The sequence below is a fragment of the Pseudophryne corroboree genome, chromosome 10 (assembly GCF_028390025.1).
Source record: "Pseudophryne corroboree isolate aPseCor3 chromosome 10, aPseCor3.hap2, whole genome shotgun sequence".
Lineage (NCBI taxonomy): Eukaryota > Metazoa > Chordata > Amphibia > Anura > Myobatrachidae > Pseudophryne > Pseudophryne corroboree.
The window spans coordinates 202,815,701-202,830,358 of record NC_086453.1 but is presented as its reverse complement, the minus strand read 5'-3'; positions in this window follow the sequence as shown (position 1 = coordinate 202,830,358).

The following is a 14,658-nucleotide window of genomic DNA, read 5'->3' as shown; positions in this document are numbered from 1 at the left end:
AACACTCGAGGACACACTTAGACTCTCCTCAGGGATTTGTAACATTTCAGTTTCTGTTTGCACAGTTTGTTCTACTACCTAAGTGGCTTTCATTTTTTTTACACCTCTTCTAAACTCCGAATGAAAAGATGTTACATCTTCATTAGAGGCAGAAAAAAATGCCTCAATGACAGTTGCAGAACCACTAATAAATAAAGTCCATGGCCTGAGTCTTTCCTTGCCACTGCATGTGGTTAATGGCATATTGCCAATTTTATGTTTTTCTGCACCAAATTTTACCTTTATTAGAGGTGTTTTATTTCTTTACCACTGTATATTTTATTTTAGATGCCCTGACTTAGACCTTCTATACCTTTGATGACTTTGAAGGACTAGCATCGTCATCATGACTTTTGGCAGCAGCTGCAGCACTAGTATTTGGTTACTTTTCTCTAAACCAATCATTATCCATTTTTTAATTGGCAGATCACTTTGTGTAATCAAAGGACTTATATATGCACCTGTACAAAGTGCATTAGGGCAAAGCGCACCAAACAGTACAAACAATAGATCAAATTTTTTTAACTCTCAGCTCGGATCATACTGCATGGAAACACAGGGCTTTGAACAAAGCACACTAGAGTAAAGCACACAAACAGTACAAACAATATAGCTATATTTTTTTATTTTTTTATTTATTTTTGAACTCACAGCTTGGTTCAAACTGCATGCATTCACAGGGCTTTGAACAAAGTACATTAGGGTAAAGCACATGAAACAGTACAAACAATAGATCTATGTATATTTTTTCTTTTTCTATTTTGAATTCGCAGCTCCGTACAAACTGCGTGGAGTTATAGGGCTTTGAACAATGGGCCATATTAAGAGCTGAATGCAGCCAATGTGTTCACTCTGAAGGCCGAGGGTTTTAATGTCTGCACACGGGCTGCTGCCGCAGTGCGCATGCGCAGCCTGTCATGATGCAATCGTATCCCAGATAGATGCGATCATGATTGACAGGTGATGGGCATCCGGGGGCAGTGACGTGGCATTGGGAGGAAGGAAGGCAGGTAATGCAGGCATGTTATGGCCATTTTTGGGGTCTGGCCAATGACATCACCTGCATTTTCTGCAATAGGAAACATGGTGGCTACATAGGTAACCTCTGTTCGATGCAATCGTAATTGAACAACAGGGTGGCGCCACACATGCTGGGCAGCCTTGTCCTGTGCTGGATGGCCCCCAGCATGTCAGTTGTATGATCGCAGATATTGCTGTGAAAGATAGCACTGATGAGACAGTGCTATAGGCACATGTAGGTAAGCATCCCGTACATCCAGAGATACCATGTAATCTCCAGGTTCCATATCCAACATTATGGAGCGTAACGTCTCAATGTGGAACCTTGGAATCCAAATGTATTTATTCAACATTTTCAGATTGAGAATTGGTCGATATGACTCATTTGGTTTCTGGATCAGAAACAGATTGGAGTAAAACCCCTGTCCCCTTTGTGATGGAGGTACTGGGACAATCACACCTGACGGCAGTAATTTTTGGACTGCTTCTTGCAGGGCATTGGCCTTCGACTCTATACGAGACGGGCTGGTGCAAAAAAATCTTTGAGGAGGCTGCCTCCTGAATGGGAACCCATACCCCTGAGATTTCACCTTCTGCACCCAAGCATCTGTTGTTGACTGCTGCCATATGTGTGCAAAATTAAGGAGTCGGCCCCCAACCCTGGAATCCTCCAGGCGGAGGCCCGTCTCTACAGGCTGATGGTTTCTGTTCAGGCTTGGAAGCTGGCTTTTTGCTAGCCCACTGCTTCCTACCCCTGGATTTGAACTGGGGTTCCTTAGACTCCTCTTTAGCTTTCGCTTTGCTTTGCCAACGAAAAGAGCGAAACTTTGAACCCTCAGACTTAGGGTTATAAGTAGCCGGAAATCTGACCTTCTTTGATTCAGCCTCTGATTCTAGGATATCAGATAATAGTTTCCCAAACAATATATTACCAACGAAATGCAATGCAATGATACTCTTGCTCCCTATTAGGAGAAGAGATGTCATTCTCAAGTTCCTCTATCCATTCGCCCAATACCTTTGCTACCCAGGCCGAAGCCATAGCAGGTCATACCACTGCTCCTACTAGCGAAAATAAATTTTTCAAGAAACTATCTACCCTTCTGTCTGTGACATCATTTAGCGAGGTAGATGACAGTGGTAAAGCAGATTTATGCACATGTCGCAGTACATATGCATCTACTTTTGGAGGAACTTCTCTTTTCGAACAATCCGCAGCTGGAAATGGATAATAAGAATTCCACCTTTTCGGAATCTTATACTTTTTACTGGGCGTCGCCCAAGACTCATCCATCATTTCCGTCAGCTCCTCTAACGCTGGGAACTCAGTTCTCACTGATTTTGTTCGTTTAAACACAGGTGCTTTAGATTTTAACACTGTCTTGGCTGGCTCTTCCAAAGAGAGAACAGCCTTCACAGCATCAATAAGTTCAGCAACATCCTCTGAACTAAAATTCTGCGACTGATCATCATACGGAGTATTTGAATATACTGTATCATCACCTGTTGTATCATCTTGTGTAGTCTGCCACATAAACATATCTGTCTTAGTCTTACCTGTCCCCTGGTTGCTTGTAGAGGCTACTGGAACCAAATCGTAGGAAGGGAGCTGCATGTATGGGTTAATAGTGTAACCTAACCCTTGAGTTGGTGCTACTGGAGTTAACCTGTCCGCTATTGAGGATAAAGTCTTTGTGAACATATTCCATGGTGGCTCTGTTGGTGGTTGAACCAACTCCTGTTTTTTACTTTGCTGAAAAGCAAAACAGTTCGCACACAACCCCTCATAAGTAACTAATTGGTCCATACCAATTAACCCTGTCTTACAAGATAAGCATGTTAGGGATGTAGGAGTGCTTGATAAATTCTCCTCGTCACTTTTGTCGCTCACAGACATGTTAATAATCTGTAAATGACTACACAATTTGTGACTAAAAATCACCTATATATGAGTATATAGAAGTGAGATCAATCTGACCACAGCCGTGCACCTGAATTGAGAGTCAGAACAGGACTGATGTTACATAGAAAAGTCAGCACACATACTAGCAGTCAGTCACATGTTAAGGCATTAGACAGGGGGGGTAATTCTGAGTTGATCGCAGCAGGAATTTTGTTAGCAGTTGGGCAAAACCATGTGCACTGCAGGAAGGGCAGATATAACATGTGCAGAGAGAGTTAGATTTGGGTGTGGTGTGTTCAATCTGCAATCTAAATTGCAGTGTAAAAATAAAGCAGACAGTATTTACCCTGCACAGAAACGAAATAACCCACCCAAATCTAACTCTCTCTGCAAATGTTATATCTGCCCACCCCTGCAGTGCACATGGTTTTGCCCAACTGCTAAAAAATTTCCTGCTGCGATCAACTTGGAATTACCCCCATTGTCATATGAGAATATAACCCCCATAACAACTTACAAGTAAGTAAGAAAGTTGTGCTTCTGTTTTTAACTGGTTCTTTTTCAACATAACATGCAGAAAACACAGTAATACACAGATCCCATATGCAATATGTACTAAAAATTAACAATTGATACTAACAAGTAGAGAGAATTTTTAGTACTGTATACCCTTCCTCTGTAGAGCGGGATACAGGGAGACTCACCACACTTCCATGTCCAAGCAAAAACGCTCGTAAGACGCTGAGTGGATTCAGACACTACTGATGTACACTACCGCTCTTGAATAACTGATAACGGACACAGTCTCGGTCTAGGCGGGATCTCTAGTGTACACAACCGCAGCGTCTAAGCTGTGGCCGAGTACCCTCGTGGTAGCGTCTGAGACGGAAGTGAGGTCATTCAGTTCATGGACGGGAGACGCGCGGAAACTGGTCATGGACTCGGAGGAGGGGCGGCCAGGAGAGCGTCTGAATCCCCTTGTTGACTTAAACCCTAAGGATCGCGGCCTCTACCTAGTCCTGGCGCCTATGATCCCTAGAGCGTAGCGCTGTCACACTCGAGATGTTCGGCGCATCAACACACTGTTTGTAGTCTCCACCAAATCAGTGTAGCTGTGTCCGGATCCCTCTAGTAAGAGGAAATCCATAGACTTACCTTCCCCCCATGCTCCGGCCACAGCCTGGTAACGTCTGCTGGACCTGCTAGAACATCCGACACAGACGCCCGTCGAGACAGCACTGTACCGCGAAGGTAAGCGTTGTTGCGACCCGGTGGGGAGTTGTTGGAGCGGCTCTTTCCAGTATGCGTTTAAGACGCTGTTAATAAAAGTTGCTCAAAAAAACATAGTAAGTCTATAAAAATAAAACAATAAAAGCTTTAGGCTGCTTTATCTACAGAAGCCCTGTGACCATGCGGCTTCCTGCCGCACCAAGCAAAAAACTGATCTGACTGAGTCAGTGGGCGGGATTATATGGGGAAGCCCTGATGCATCCTGGGAGGCCAGTAAGCTCGTGACCGTGTTGGTGCCATTTCCACTGTCGCTCAACCATATCCCAATGTTATCCTGTGGATAATCCTGTGGACCCAGCCAGAGAAAGATTCCTTATTGCCACAAACTGGGCGATAAGGAACCTTTATGTGCCCAGATGTACCATTGCTGAGTCGCTGGGATCACATTACTCCCTGCTTTGCCGTACCAGCTGTGCTACTGCGCGTATGCAGCATGCCTATATTCTGTGTGCGACCGCGGCTGTATATGCATAACGGGCGCCAGAATGCCAGCATGGGGGGAGTGCAACGATTCCCCTTGCTTGCTCAGTGTCTCGCTGCGCTCACCACAGGTTCTGTTCCCACTCTATGGGTGTCGTGGACAGGGCCGGCGACAGGAGGGCACAAAGGGGACATCTGTACCGGGCCCCAAGGATCAGAGGGGCCCCAAGTACAGTATATGCTGATAAGTACCTGCCAAGGATGTGAGCCGTCTTGTCCAAATAGGCCACAGCCTTAGAGTTACAGGAGCCTCTCACACAAAGTGACTGTGCGGAGCGAGTGTGCATCCACTCTACCAGGTTCTGCTCTGTTGCAGGCAGTCACGGGACATGGCACCAGCTCAGCGCGCCTTGCATTGGCCTCTTCTGGTAGGGTCTGCTGTGCAGTGTTCTGGTCTGGGAAGTGCAGCACAGGTGAGTCTCTCCCCGGGTTAGGAGTAGCTTGGTAAGGGAATACAGGGCTTTGGAATTGGGATGGGGGAGCTGGAATGCAGCATGGAGTTATTGGGGAGAGACAGACTGTGGGGTGTGTGGGAGGAAGGAGCAAGGGAGACACAGACTGTGGTGTGTAGGGGGCAGGAATTAGAGATATACATATTTATATATTTGTATAAATATATATAAATATTTTAACAGTTTCTTATATAGCGCAAATTCTATTGTGCTTTAATAAATAAAAACACACATTTTTATATATATATATATATATATATATATATATATATATATATATATATGAAAACAGGATTCAATTCCTGCGCTGCAAGTCCATGTATCCAGAGTCTTTATTAAACGTTAATTCTGTGCTGCTCAATCCTACTCCCAGCCAGGGAGCAAAGGGTATTGGTGCTAGAAACAAGACAAGGAGAGCGCACCGGTAAACGTAAAATCATTTACTTTGTATAAAAAAGAGTAATATCCACATACATAGCGGTAAGAGTATCCAAACTCAGCGAGGTCCACACGATCTCTGGAACAGCGCTCACCGAGCTGAAACTGTCTCGTCGGCTCCCACATTTGCACTCCAGCATATAGATTACATGGGTGCTTACACAACTCAGTTTACCTTTAATTTTCCATGATTTATCATTGCTAGAATTCAGAAATTGTTTGTTATCTTTGTTGGCAAACTGACACATTTTACATTTATTACATGGGAAGAATCCTTCCAATCTGTTATATTCTTCATATTTATCAACCCTTTTCAGTTTGCTGGGGGCTAGACGATCCTTTAGGGAACATGATTTCTTATATATAATTCTAGGATGCTGTGTGATCACATCTTTAAGTAGCGGGTCGAGGCTTAATATACCCCAATGTTTATTTAGGATTTTCTTAATCTCTCCTCCGCCCTTATTAAAGCGGGTTAATTAATTGTGATTAGCTGGTATCAGTTGGAATGGGTATATAAGATCGTACCCTCACACTTTAACCACATCCCCTGACGAAGACTGTGATAGGTCGAAACGCGTTGGGCGTGGCTAACTGCTGAGGACGTTGTGACGTCACCCGCCGGGTCCGGAGCCGACGAGACAGTTTCAGCTCGGTGAGCGCTGTTCCAGAGATCGTGTGGACCTCGCTGAGTTTGGATACTCTTACCGCTATGTATGTGGATATTACTCTTTTTTATACAAAGTAAATGATTTTACGTTTACCGGTGCGCTCTCCTTGTCTTGTTTCTAGCATATATATATATATATATATACATATCTTATCTGAGGGGGCCTCAGAGATATCATTGTATGGGGCAGAAAGATTTCTAGTAAAGAAAGATTAAAAGACAGCGCTCCAAATCAATAGTGCAGCATCCAAGGCTTGAGATGGTCATCCCCACCTCCAAAAATCTACAATTTCAGTTCACAATTGCCTAAGGGGGTCATTCCGAGTTGATCACTCACTAGCTGCTTTTAGCAGCAGTGCAAACGCTAAGCCGCCTCCCTCTGGGAGTGTATCTTAGCTTAGCAGAAGTGCGAACGAAAGGATCGCAGCGCTGCTACAAAAAAAATTGTGCAGTTTCAGAGTAGTGCAGACTCCTAGCTTGCGATCACCTCAGACTGTTTAGTTCCTGTTTTGACGTCACAAACACGCCCTGCGTTCGGCCAGCCACTCCCCCGTTTCTCCAGCCACTCCTGCATTTTTATCTGGCACGCCTGCGTTTTTTCACACACACCCCGAAAACGGTCAGTTACCACCCAGAAACACCCACTTCCTGTCAATCACTCAACGATCAGCAGTGCGACTGAAAAGCGTCACTAGACCTTGTGTAAAACTACATCGGCTTTTGTGAAAGTACGTCGCGCGTGCACAGTGCGCACCATATGCATGCGCAGAAGTGCTGATTTTTAGCCTGATCGCTGCGCTGCGAACAACGGCAGCTAGCGATCAACTCGGAATGATCCCCTAAGTGCGCACCCTCTAGGATACCAGGAATTCAATATTTATCCTCTCTAAGTCCACCAAAATTCTTCATAAATAACTTCAATTCATCAAATGACTCTGGCTGTAGTACTCCTTCTCCCGTGTTCCCTCTGGTGGTAATAAGTATCAATACTCCTCCATATACACCCAGCCTATGCCAACCTTTTTATGAGTTTATGGGAGGTTGAGTATATATGGACAGAAGGGAATATGTTTTTAAAGAATATTAAATTGTGGTACCGTTTTATTGGGAAGGGGATCAAACGTCATCGGAAACCTTCTGTAATTTATTGAATGTTAATGATTTTAATATAGTTTTAACTTATACTAATAATCGAACAGAGATAAATTTTTTGGATTTAACTATTTATATAGAGCAGTGGTGGCCAACGCGTGGCTCTTGAGCCACATGCGGCTCTTTCTTTATTCAAATGTAGCTCCCAACACTCAAAGTCACGTGACCACAAGAGATCTGTAAACCACTGCATTCCAGCCAGACATGCAGCAGCATTACGTAGACTGAGAACTGAGGGAGCCAAATACACAGGCGGGTGCTGGCTGGAGTGACACAGGTGGGTGCTGGCTGGAGTGACACAGGCGGGTGCTGGCTGGAGTGACACAGGCGGGTGCTGGCTGGAGTGACACATGGGGGAACTGAAGTGTATTATGTGAATCTGGCTTTTCAATATATTTTATGCGGATCTGGCTTTTTCAATTTTTTGATGTAGAAGTGGCTTTTTCATTGTATTTTATGTTGGATCTGGCTTTTTCAATGTATTTTATACCAGGGGGCGTGGCCTAGCAGGCACAAGGTCACACCCTATTTTTGCAAGTGCGCCTTCGGCTCGAAGTCGGCTCTTTGATGTACCTAACAAGATTTCTTGGCTCTTTGTCTCTGACTGGTTGGCCACCCCTGATATAGAGGATGAGGTTTTGAAGACTAAATCCTTTTTTTAAACCAACAGATAGCAACTCCTATATCTCTACAAAGACCAATCACCACCCAAATTGGATTAAGAATGTTCTGAAAGGACAAATACGAAGGATGAGACGTAACTGTACAGACCTAAAAGTATTTATAGAACAATCGAATGATATAAAAAATAAGATTTTACTTACCGGTAAATCTATTTCTCGTAGTCCGTAGTGGATGCTGGGGACTCCGTAAGGACCATGGGGAATAGCGGGCTCCGCAGGAGACTAAGCACTCTAAACAAAGATTTAGTACTATCTGGTGTGCACTGGCTTCTCCCTCTATGCCCCTCCTCCAGACCTCAGTTAAGGAAACTGTGCCCGGAAAAGCAGACATTATAAGGAAAGGATTTTGGAATCTCGGGTAAGACTCATACCAGCCACACCAATCACACCATACAACTTGTGATACACTTATCCAGTCAACAGTATGAACAACGGGGCATCAACAATGGATGCCAACATAACATAACCCATTATTAAGCAATAACTATGTACACGTATTGCAGAAAGTCCGCACTTGGGACGGGCGCCCAGCATCCACTACGGACTACGAGAAATAGATTTACCGGTAAGTAAAATCTTATTTTCTCTGACGTCCTAGTGGATGCTGGGGACTCCGTAAAGACCATGGGGATTATACCAAAGCTCCCAAACGGGCGGGAGAGTGCGGATGACTCTGCAGCACCGAATGGGCAAACTCAAGGTCCTCCTCAGCCAGGGTATCAAACTTGTAGAATTTTGCAAATGTGTTTGAACCCGACCAAGTAGCAGCTCGGCAAAGCTGTAATGCCGAGACCCCTCGGGCAGCCGCCCAAGAAGAGCCCACCTTCCTAGTGGAATGGGCTTTCACTGATTTTGGATGCGGCAACCCAGCCGCAGAATGAGCCTGCTGAATCGTGTTACAGATCCAGCGGGCAACGGTTTGCTTTGAAGCAGGAGCACCCAACTTGTTGGGGGCATATAGGATAAACAGCGAGTCAGTTTTCCGGACTCCAGCCGTTCGGGCTACATAAATCTTCAAAGCCCTGACTACATCTAGTAACCTGGAATCCTCCAAGTCACCAGTAGCCGCAGGCACCACAATAGGCTGGTTCAAATGAAAAGATGACACCACCTTTGGCAGAAATTGGGGACGAGTCCGCAATTCTGCCCTGTCCATATGAAAAACCAGATAGGGGCTTTTACATGAAAAAGCCGCCAATTTTGACACACGCCTAGCCGAAGCTAATGCCAATAGCATGACCACCTTCCACGTGAGATACTTTAGCTCCACGGTCTTAAGTGGCTCAAACCAGTGGGATTTTAGGAAACCCAACACCACGTTGAGATCCCAAGGTGCCACTGGTGGCACAAAAGGGGGCTGAATATGCAGCACTCCCTTAACAAACGTCTGAACTTCAGGAAGAGACGCCAGTTCCTTTTGAAAGAAAATGGATAGGGACGAAATCTGGACCTTTATGGATCCCAACTTCAAGCCCATAGACACTCCAGACTGTAGAAAGTGCAGAAATCTGCCCAGTTGGAATTCCTCTGTAGGGGCCTTCCTGGCCTCGCACCAAGCAACATATTTTCGCCATATGCGGTGATAATGCTTTGCTGTCTCGTCCTTCCTAGCCTTTATCAGCGTAGGAATAACTTCCTCCAGAATGCCTTTTTCCGCTAGGATCCGGCGTTCAACCGCCATGCCGTCAAACGCAGCCACGGTAAGTCTTGGAACAGGCAGGGCCCCTTTTGCAACAGGTCCTGTCTGAGAGGCAGAGGCCATGGGTCCTCTGTGAGCATTTCTTGCAATTCCGGGTACCAAGGTCTTCTTGGCCAATCCGGAACAATGAGTATTGTTCTCACTCCTCTTCTTCTTACGACTCTCAGTACCTTGGGTATGAGAGGAAGAGGAGGGAACACATAGACCGACTGGAACACCCACGGTGTTACCAGGGCGTCCACAGCTATCGCCTGAGGGTCTCTTGACCTGGCGCAATACCGTTGCAGCTTTTTGTTGAGACGAGACGCCATCATGTCTACCTGTGGCAGTTCCCATCGATTCGTAATCTGAATGAAGACTTCTTGATGAAGTCCCCACTCTCCCGGGTGGAGGTCGTGTCTGCTGAGGAAGTCTGCTTCCCAGTTGTCCACTCCCGGAATGAACACTGCTGACAGTGCTTGTACGTGATTCTCCGCCCACCGAAGAATCCTGGTGGCTTCCGCCATCGCGACTCTGCTTCTTGTGCCGCCCTGGCGGTTTACATGAGCCACCGCGGTGATGTTGTCTGACTGAATCAGCACCGGTTGGTTGCGAAGCAGGGGCTCCGCTTGACTCAGGGCGTTGAATATGGCCCTTAGTTCCAGGATATTTATGTGCAGACAAGTTTCCTGACTTGACCACAACCCTTGGAAGTTTCTTCCCTGAGCGACTGCCCCCCACCTGTAACGATTTCTAGAGTTCTCTGTGTGTGCGTGCTTGGAAAGATGTCAGCTGAAGCCAGGTGAAAATTAAGTAAAGTTTATTGTGGAAAAAGTGGTGGTAAAAATAAATATAAACTGGATGCTTGATTACAAGGAACAAAACACGATAAATGGAATATTTCAGGTTAAACATAGATGCAAAATAAACATGAAGAAATCCGGGTTTAAATCAAGCAGGGGAAAAATAACATACCCAAAAATGAAGTGATCAGGCAGGAATGGAAACAAACTGCAAATAATAGTCCAGAAATGTAGATGTTGAACCGGCAGGGTAAGAAGTCCAGAAGCAAGGCACATGCGTTTTAGCAAACTGCAGGGAAGTCTCCAAGAAGCAAATAAGGCAGAATCTGGACAGGGTTACTGGAGAGAGCCCAGTCTCACTCCATACGGAACCGCAATGATCTGCAACTAGGTGCCTGTGAGCTGGAGTTAAATAGCAGCAGGGTGTTGGGCTCCAGGTGCACACAATCAGGTAATTACCCTGCAGAGGCAGTGTGCAACTGCCATTCAGACCTGAGGCAACAAGTGAGACCCCTAGAGGCAGGAATGAGGTAATGCAAGGCAAAACAAACACAAATATTCCTAACATTATCCCCCCCTTTAAACAGGCGGATTCCAGACGCCTCAAAGTTCATCTTCTCTTCTTTTTTCCTCCTTTCTTTTTGGGTTGCCTAGACTTACTAGAAGGTGTCACAAAGACACTACTTGGCAATACAGGTCCATCAATAACAAGTCTAGGATCATACAGAAGCTCACTCTCAGAGTCGGAGCCACAACCCAGCGGTAGAACTGACTTCTTATTTTCCTGGATGGAATCAAGAACGGAAGGTAAATTTGAAGATGCTAAACTTGCCGAGCAATCTGCGTGAACACCTAGAGATACCTGCCCACATCTGAAAAACTGAGGGTGCTCCCCAGACTGCAAAGGCAGGTTCTCAGACGGGCACACCTTTATAGACTCATCTAGGAGAGTGAGGACAGTTGATGGACAGAATCTTTCGGTCACAGCCTTGAGGAAACCGGGCAAATCTTGTAACACTGGATCTCCCTTATCTATAAGACCATTTACCCACTTCAAGGCCCTCCCTCTGAATCTCATACATACGTTAGCAATGATATCAATAGGGGACAAGTCATCAAAACTCAGATAATATCTGAAGAGAGCTAAACAGTGAGAGATATTTCCGTAAAAGTAAGGCAGTTCCTCAACGACTTGGGTTTCCAAATTAGATTTAACATCAGGGAGGATAGACAACTGTGGCCTCTCAGACAAGACGGACTCTTCTTGCACCTTAGACAGAGAAGTCTCAGATGGCCTCGGCTGGGCAGATACCTCGGGCAAATCTTGGATTTCGGGCATGGCAGGCACCTCTATCTGGTGCTGGACAGGCGGAACCCCCTCCTGGAGCTGGACAGGCGGAACCCCCTCCTGGGGCTGGGCAGGCGGAACCCCCTCCTGGGGCTGGGCAGGCGGAACCCCCTCCTGGGGCTGGGCAGGCAGAACCCCCTCCTGGGGCTGGACAGGCAGAACCCCCTCCTGGGGCTGGACAGGCAGAACCCCCTCCTGGGGCTGGACAGGCAGAACCCCCTCCTGGGGCTGGACAGGCAGAACCCCCTCCTGGGGCTGGACAGGCTTTGGCCGAACCTCTGGCAAGGTGGACACCTCTCGGACCTCTGGCAAGGCGGGCACCTCTCGGACCTCTGGCAAGGCGGGCACCTCTCGGACCTCTGGCAAGGCGGGCACCTCTCGGACCTCTGGCAAGGCGGGCACCTCTCGGACCTCTGGCAAGGCGGGCACCTCTCGGACCTCTGGCAAGGCGGGCACCTCTGGCAAGGCGGGCACCTCTCGGACCTCTGGCAAGGCGTGGACCTCTGGCAAGGCGTGGACCTCTGGCAAGGCGGGCACCTCTCGGACCTCTGGCACCTCTCGGACCTCTGGCGAAGCGGGCACCTCTCGGACCTCTGGCGAAGCGGGCACCTCTCGGACCTCTGGCGAAGCGGGCACCTCTCGGACCTCTGGCGAAGCGGGCACCTCTCGGACCTCTGGCGAAGCGGGCACCTCTCGGACCTCATGCCGTGAGGCAAGGGCAACGGGGACCTCATGCCGTGAGGCAAGGGCAACGGGGACCTCATGCCGTGAGGCAAGGGCAACGGGGACCTCATGCCGTGAGGCAAGGGCAACGGGGACCTCATGCCGTGAGGCAAGGGCAGCAGGGACCTCATGCCCGAAGGCAAGGGCAGCAGGGACCTCATGCCCAAAGGCAAGGGCAGCAGGGACCTCATGCCCGAAGGCAAGGGCAGCAGGGACCTCATGCCCGAAGGCAAGGGCAGCAGGGACCTCATGCCCGAAGGCAAGGGCAGCAGGGACCTCATGCCCGAAGGCAAGGGCAGCAGGGACCTCATGCCCGAAGGCAAGGGCAGCAAGGACCGACACCCCTCCTGGGGTCGCAGGGCCGGACACCCCTCCTGGGGTCGCAGGGCCGGACACCCCTCCTGGGGTCGCAGGGCCGGACACCCCTCCTGGGGTCGCAGGGCCGGACACCCCTCCTGGGGTCGCAGGGCCGGACACCCCTCCTGGGGTCGCAGGGCCGGACACCCCTCCTGGGGTCGCAGGGCCGGACACCCCTCCTGGGGTCGCAGGGCCGGACACCCCTCCTGGGGTCGCTGGGCCGGACACCCCTCCTGGGGTCGCTGGGCCGGACACCCCTCCTGGGGTCGCTGGGCCGGACACCCCTCCTTTTGAAATTTGAGCACCACAGTGGCATAACTGAGCAGAATTTGGCACTATGGCAGAATGAGGAAAGCTCTTTTTATGTTTGCGAGCAGGACATAACTGAATAAAATGTCCCGACCTGCCGCAATAAAAACAGAGCTTCTTATCCCTTCTATGTCTCCTTTCTTCCTCAGAGAGGCTGGGTCGTGGAAAGCTCCAAAACTTGCCTTTGCTTATGCTAGGAAAACAGCAGCCAGAATTGAGATCACCAGACTGATCTTTTCCCCTTTTTTCCTGCGTCTCCTTAAAGGGAGCAGGTAATCTTACTGAACCTTCAGGCAGAGCAGACAGTATCTCTGAAGACAGGATTTGAATACCCTCCAGTTTCTCTCTGAAATCCACCAGCAATGCAGAACTCAAAAACGGCAAAAACTTGAGAGGCAGGGAACCTTTCTGAAGAGAAGCCATTTTATGAGATTCAGCTGTACAACAAAACTCCTGCACACGTTAATTTTGGCAGATCATTCTGTAACGATTTCTAGAGTTCTCTGTGTGTGCGTGCTTGGAAAGATGTCAGCTGAAGCCAGGTGAAAATTAAGTAAAGTTTATTGTGGAAAAAGTGGTGGTAAAAATAAATATAAACTGGATGCTTGATTACAAGGAACAAAACACGATAAATGGAATATTTCAGGTTAAACATAGATGCAAAATAAACATGAAGAAATCCGGGTTTAAATCAAGCAGGGGAAAAATAACATACCCAAAAATGAAGTGATCAGGCAGGAATGGAAACAAACTGCAAATAATAGTCCAGAAATGTAGATGTTGAACCGGCAGGGTAAGAAGTCCAGAAGCAAGGCACATGCGTTTTAGCAAACTGCAGGGAAGTCTCCAAGAAGCAAATAAGGCAGAATCTGGACAGGGTTACTGGAGAGAGCCCAGTCTCACTCCATACGGAACCGCAATGATCTGCAACTAGGTGCCTGTGAGCTGGAGTTAAATAGCAGCAGGGTGTTGGGCTCCAGGTGCACACAATCAGGTAATTACCCTGCAGAGGCAGTGTGCAACTGCCATTCAGACCTGAGGCAACAAGTGAGACCCCTAGAGGCAGGAATGAGGTAATGCAAGGCAAAACAAACACAAATATTCCTAACACCACCCTCGGAGGCTCGCATCCGTGGTCACCAGGACCCAGTCCTGTATGCCAAATCTGCGGCCCCCGAGAAGGTGAGCACTCTGTAGCCACCACAGAAGAGACACCCTGGCCCTGGGGGACAGGGTGATCAGCCGATGCATCTGAAGATGCGATCCGGACCATTTGTCCAACAGATCCCATTGAAAGATCCTCGCATGGAACC